The 6,547-nt window shown below is 41.8% G+C and overlaps 1 long non-coding RNA gene across 2 annotated transcripts; it reads left to right on the top strand.

Annotated features, from left to right (window-relative positions):
- Window positions 1–656: 656 nt before the first annotated feature.
- LOC120522320 lies at window positions 657–3,505 on the top strand. Of its 2 annotated transcripts, none has more exons than XR_005632356.1 (6): window positions 657–1,369; window positions 1,580–1,716; window positions 1,843–1,936; window positions 2,131–2,447; window positions 2,547–2,715; window positions 3,334–3,505. It is a non-coding gene; the product is annotated as an uncharacterized LOC120522320 (long non-coding RNA). The 2 variants fall into 2 exon arrangements; XR_005632357.1 differs by lacking the exon at window positions 3,334–3,505 and adding an exon at window positions 2,814–2,865.
- Window positions 3,506–6,547: the final 3,042 nt, after the last annotated feature.

Genomic DNA, 6,547 nt, shown 5'->3' with positions numbered 1-6,547 from the left:
TTCAGTTTTTAAACAAATCGGTTTATAAACAGCCTTTAGGAACGAATTTATAATCAAAATCCGAGGTTCCACTGCATTTCCTTATTTATTTCTTTGTGTGTTAAATTAATTATGTACCCATTTACTTATTTCAGTGCCGCTGACAAGATACGAAACACACCTTGAAATGTAATTATTCTTTTATTTATTTGATTATATTTGAAATATATTTGATTTATTTATCTGCGTATTTATTTAATTTTGATCGAAATATGCCTCCATATTAGATAGATTTATGTTCTTAAATATACAGTATATTGTATGTAACAACAACAAAGTTGAAAAATTTAAGTTGCTTTAGCCCAGTGCTTCTCAATTATTTTCTGTCATGCCCCCCCCCCCAGGAAGAAGAAAACATCTCGCGCCCCCCGTGCGACTATAAATAGTATCATTTGTCTAAAAAATTGTTATAAGTACGCCTCTGTGTAACACTGTATCCTTATTAACGTATAAGAGAATAAAAAAAGAAAGAAATATGGACCAATTTACAACAGAGAATAGCTTTATTAAATGTAACAGAAAAGATTTAAAGTGCATTCTAAATTCAAAAAAAATGTAAAAGAAAAATAAAAAAGCATGTTCCCCGAGGTCAAACGCGCCCCCCTTGACGGCGCGCCCCACTATTTGAGAAACACTGCTTTAGCCAATATATTAAACTGTTGTACCGAGATTGTTAAACAACTGCTCTCTCAAAGCTAAGATTGAAGTTCTTTCATGAGGTCTCATCATGCTGGTGAAGGTGAATTATCTTCAGGTGAAGAAATACATCAAATTGCAAGATGGGTTCACATTTGAGGAGTTTCTAAACGAAGGTAAATTTGAATTTAATTATGTGTTGGATAATGTTTCAGCTGATTCAAAAAGTTAATTTTATTGACATTTCATAACCCAATTTATCTTGTTTTAGTAAAAAAAAAAATTTGGGCTTACAGCAAACGATGCACTTCAAGTCTTTGATGAGACAAATACTAATGTGGAGGAAGATATTTTTCAAGAGTTGGTTCAGAGCAACCCACAGATATGCTTCACAGTAAAATGTCCTCCACAAGGACTTTTGCTGATCTGGATGTTTCTGGTGGTATTACATTTTTTCTGAAATGACTAAATAACTTTATAAAATTTTTGATAATTAATCAATGTTGGTCTCCCCTTTTTTTTAAAAAAAAAAAAGAATTTTCACCCACAGCTTACCTCAACACCAAGTACATGCACTGATCCACTTTCAAACTCCAGTGATGTAGAACGGTTGGAGAGAACCCAGCTGAGTCGGTCTGCAAGCTCATACTTTAATAATGGCAGAGAAATCACAAGTGCTGAAAAATCAAAACAGGTAAATGTGGAAATATCTGCATTCACGGGTAACTTTTATGTGGTGGGTTGGCACCCTGCCAGGATTGGTTCCTGCCTTGTGCCCTGTGTTGGCTGGGATTGGCTCCAGCAGACCCCGTGACCCTGTGTTCGGATTCAGCGGGTTGGACAATGGATGGATGTCATCATACCATTCCTTCATGTTTTTTTTTTTTTTGTCTTTAATAACTAGATTGTTCAAAATGCCCTGAAAGAGAAACCTGGTGGTTTGGATGTTGTCGAAGAATATGAGCTAACTAAAACACTGAAGCACAGCACGAGACGACAGCTTGTTAATGTTCTTGTTAGCCATATGACAGAGGTTCATGGGTAAGCTATCAGAGAATTAATAAATCAACACAATATCAGGCTTGCTTTGTGTCTATTCATACATATATGGAGGTTTAAGTATTGGATAAATGACTAAGTTCTACTTAATCTTCTACAATTTGTCAGGAGGATTCCCACACTTAAACAGAGAGAGACGTATGTCTCAGGCATTGTTTCTCTTTTCCCTGCTCTAAGAGACCCATATTCATCGAAGGACTATGTAAGCACACCTTAGTCACTTTCACGTACTTTTATGTAGTTGAATACTGCAATTATTTAAAAGAAATACCTGGATTTTATTTAACACTTTTTCGTTTGGTGTGATTTTCAATGTCAGTGTTTATGTAGTTCTAATTTACTATTGAGATTTAATAAATGTACTTTATTGCTTCCTTGTTTGTTCTTTCATTTTAGGAACATTTTTATGATCCAGAGAAGGGAACAGGATTTATTGCTTGGTGGCTTAAAACTCTGTCAATCCAAAACGTGTTTACTTGATGTCTCATAAGACTAGAGGACCAAGTCGTCGAAGAGAAATAGAGGACATTGAACAACTTGATGGAGATGCATGCAGAGAAGCCATTTCACTCCTTCTCCACACCGCTGATGAGACTGAAGTTAGGCAAAAGATGAAGCAAACCTTTAAGCATCGGCAAGAGCTCGTTCATAACCCGGAAAGGTCAACTGACATCTTAAAAATGTTTCCAAGATTTTTAGAAGTAAAAGGGTTGGTAAGTATAAAAATCCTTTCCTGTTTATTTCTTGGTTTAAGGGATTAAGTGTGATTCAAGCATGATGCCAATATGTTTTGTTGTATGCAATATCATTAGTTAAATCAAGACTTTATTTTGCTGTTCAGTGCTGAAACATCTGCAAAATTGCTTGAGCAGTGGGAGATGGCATTCAAGCCAAAAGTCATTGAAGAAGCAAAGTCTCTCACTTTGACAGCAGAACTTCAAAGTCACATCAGTGCAGCAGAGAAACAACAGTCTGAACACGGTAAGCGGTATTTTGAGGTTTTAAATGGCAGGCAAGGCTATCTATTCTACATACTAATTTATATTTCTGAACATTGATCCCTTCTCATTTTCCATCAGAATGGGACAGTGACATTTCCTCTTTCTTGTTGCTGTTGCATTTGCTACCACCGTCTGCAGGGAGAAAGAAAGTTAAAATCAGTCCCACTGATGCTGTTGACAGGCTTGTACATTTTCAGAAGGTGAATTACAACGTGGGATCAATGTGTTGTACAGTCATAGATGCATTTATTTGGTTGATACTGAAGGAAGTTGTTCTCATTCTTTTCACTTCTTGATGGCATACAAACTTGATATCAATTTTAACCGTGTCACAGTGGCCTGCACTTGTCTGTCTTTTCTAGTAGATTTTCTTCCTTTTGGACATGACATGAATTACAAACAGCTATGTATCTTGTAGTTGCAGATCACCTCCAGACTTACTTTCTGTTAAATTTTAGCTGTAGCACTTTTCAGATTTTCACCCTGATAAATTCTTAGTCGTGGTTTGAACTGTTTAATGTATTAAAGAATTCTGTTCTTTTTTTTAAAGGGCCGTGCATTCATCAGCTGTAAAATATAACTTGTCATTCTTTTATAGTCCTGTACCAGCACTGAAGAACATCTCATGGGAAGAGAAGGCCACCAACCATACCTACTTGCAGTAGGACGAACCAAGAAGACGATTGACAATTTTGATGTCGTTGTTGACAAGCAGCTCATCCCCTGTGCAGGAGCCACCTCCCTGAGTGCCATAGATGAACTTTTCAAAGTTCATTACATCTTTAACCTAACCTATGAGGAATCCCTGGCAAATGTCTACACCTTTCTACAGACAACAGTCTACAACATTGACATAGTGTTTCCGATGGGAGTGTTAGCTCCGTGGAAATATGTTCTTTTATATTGCGGCGTTTTAATAAACCTTTCTTTAAACAATTATAAATTATAACGGCGATCTCCCTCTTTTCGGCGATAGGCGACAAAGTCACAGAAAAGACAGAATATTAGGTCTAACAAACGAGTCGCCAAGAGTAAAAGAACTACGTGTGAAATTGTTAAACAATGTTTAAATGTTTTTGCTGTGAGAGTTTGTATGCAAATAGCCAGCAGCTGATATCTCACTTGCGAGTTACACACAGTTTCTATCCTTCATTGAAGTTCAGGTTGATTTGTATGCAAGGCGATTGTAGGCGCCGGTTTTGTACTTTTTCAGGGTTTAGGAAACATTTCAACAGTGTTCATTTTGAGGATAATGGTTTGAATTATGTAGAACCACAGTCATCCCAAGATGTTGATAGTAATCAGTTCGGTTCTATACAGACAGGCGTTGGTGATTCCCGGGGTGCCTCTTCTTTTGAGAACAATGGTGACAGTGATGCCCCAGCTTTTCCCACAGATTGTCTTTACAACAATGATGACTGCCTTTCTGAAAGAGATACAAAGGCTATGTGTGCTTCAATTTTGGCCAAATTACAATGCAGCGGTGTGGCAAACAGTTTAATTTCAGTACTTGTCTCAGACCTTGAAGAGCTTACTTCTGAAGTTCACACACAAACTTTTGTCATCTATTCCTCTTGATAATCCAGTCAGGTTGGCAGTCGAGAGAAGTTTTAGACATTTTGAAAACCCATTTGTTTGCTTTAACACAGAAAGCAAAAGAACCAATTATTTCATTGATAAATGGAGTGCAGTTGAGCCAGTTGAAATTGGACTTGGCATAAGGTATGATGTGAGACGCAATAAAAAAAACAGGCTGTTATGATCAGGTCCCAGTAAAAGATACCTTTGTTTATGTACCAATATTAGAAACTTTAAAATTTATGTGTCAAAATTCAGATGTATGTAGATTGATTAGGGAATCTTCAGAAAGGCAGCGATCAAATGATTGTAAGGACGTTTGTGATGGAAGTTACTTCAAGGCTCATCCATTATTTTCCAGACATTCCACTGCGTTGCAGATCCAATTATATTATGATGATTTTGAAACAGCAAATCCCCTTGGATGCAAACACGGGATACACAAAGTTGGGGCACTTTATTTTGTACTAAGAAATCTTCCGCCCAAATGTAATTCAACACGGATGAATATCCATTTGGTTGCACTTTTTCAGGCTCACGATTTGAAGTCCATATTGGAACCTTTGATCCATGACATCAGTATTCTAAAACAGATGGCATTGAACTGCCAATTTCCACAGGGAAAATGTATGTCACTCTGTGACAACTTGGGAATGCACTCAGTCCTTGGCTTCTCTGAATCTTTTAGTGGTCAGTATTTTTGTCGTTTACGTTTGACTGAAAAGGCAGATGTCCAGCTTATTTACAATGAGGATGACCCAAGGGTTGTTTTACGTGATTGTGTAGTCTATGAGCGCCACTGCCTTCAATTGGAATCGGACCCACAAGGGATGGGAGTAAATATTCTGCTGGGGTGGTGTGGGTTGGTGGCCTCGGACTCCGTGGGGCTCTGTGACGCTGCTGCTTCGGGCCGTGGCTAGTTGGGCTTGGGCCTCCATGCCCCGGGTGGATTTTAGGAGCGGAGGTGCCTATTGGGGCCAGTAGGGGAGCTCAGGCTCAGGCCCCTCAGCCGTTCCTCCCCATCCTCAGACATTTCCCTCCTCCTGCTCCTTCACATCATCACACAAACATGCACATAGGGCCTTGGGGTGTGGGTAAGTCAGGGGGTGTGGGTATGGATCCCATTTCCACAGTCCTGTGGCAGCCTACCCCCCAATTTTATTTGCACATTAAACACTTCCACAAACAACATTCCACACAAATGCACACTTAGGGCCTTGGGAGTGGGCACACTCAACGGCATCCGGTGGGGGGAAATTTCAGCCTCACTCCGAGTGCGGTGCCACTTCCAATTTTAAACTGCACCTAGACACGGAGGGTTTTGGGGTTTTGGGCGGGAAGTGGGGCTGTGTGTTGGCATCAGCTGGTGTAGGCCACATGGTGCGGCACTGCCGCCCCCAACCACAAAATGCACCTTATCAACACACACCAACATTACATTAGAGCAGGCGGAGGGAGACTAGAGGTCTTATTACACTTCTGTTCTCAGTTAGCTGCCCGGGGCTGGAGGCTAGGAGTGGGAGCTGGCCGTCTGCCTGTGGTCTGGAGTGGTGGGTTGCTTTGCTCTGCGTTGGACGGGGTGCCTGCTCACTATTACCCCAGCGAACGGGCTAACTCTGGCGTCCAGGAATGGCTGTACCTCAGGTACGGCAGCACCGGGACCAGAGTTAGTAGGGTGTGCGTGGGGAGTGTGAATGGGTGTCTGGCGTACATCCTTGTAAGTCTTGGGTTGTATGTGTATGTGAGAGCATGAGGGAGGGAGTGTATGACTGTGTTTGTGTGTGACTGTATATGTCAGGTGGGGTTTTGGACTCCTCCCCTCTCCTGGGACATCTGGCAATACTACAACATCTTTGCCTACCCTCCCCTGCCTTAAGCATCTGTCTGGTCGCTCCCGGTGGCTGCCTGGTGGGATCTGGTTCCCTGGGCTCTGTTGAGTCCTCGGCGGGTGGGTCGCCCTTGGGTCCCGGGCTGCTGGGTTCCGGGCCCAGCCGACTTGGGGTGAGCGGCTGCGGGCGGGCCTGGGGGCTTGCCGTTGATATCTCCCGGGACTCTGCCGGCTGCTGGTTGTGACCCCCGGGGTGATCCTCTACGCCTCTCGAGGGGGGGGTTGGGGCTTCTCTGGTGACGGTCTCCACGCTCTGGGATGACCTCCGGATCTCTGGGCTTGGAACTCCCTCCATCTTCCGCACGTTTTTGGGGGCAGGTCTGTGGCCCCTCACACTCACTATTGG

The sequence above is a fragment of the Polypterus senegalus genome, unplaced genomic scaffold, assembly GCF_016835505.1.
Source record: "Polypterus senegalus isolate Bchr_013 unplaced genomic scaffold, ASM1683550v1 scaffold_9017, whole genome shotgun sequence".
NCBI classification, from domain to species: domain Eukaryota; kingdom Metazoa; phylum Chordata; class Cladistia; order Polypteriformes; family Polypteridae; genus Polypterus; species Polypterus senegalus.
The sequence above is the reverse complement of the archived record's forward strand: the minus strand, read 5'-3'. Positions and strand labels throughout refer to the sequence as shown.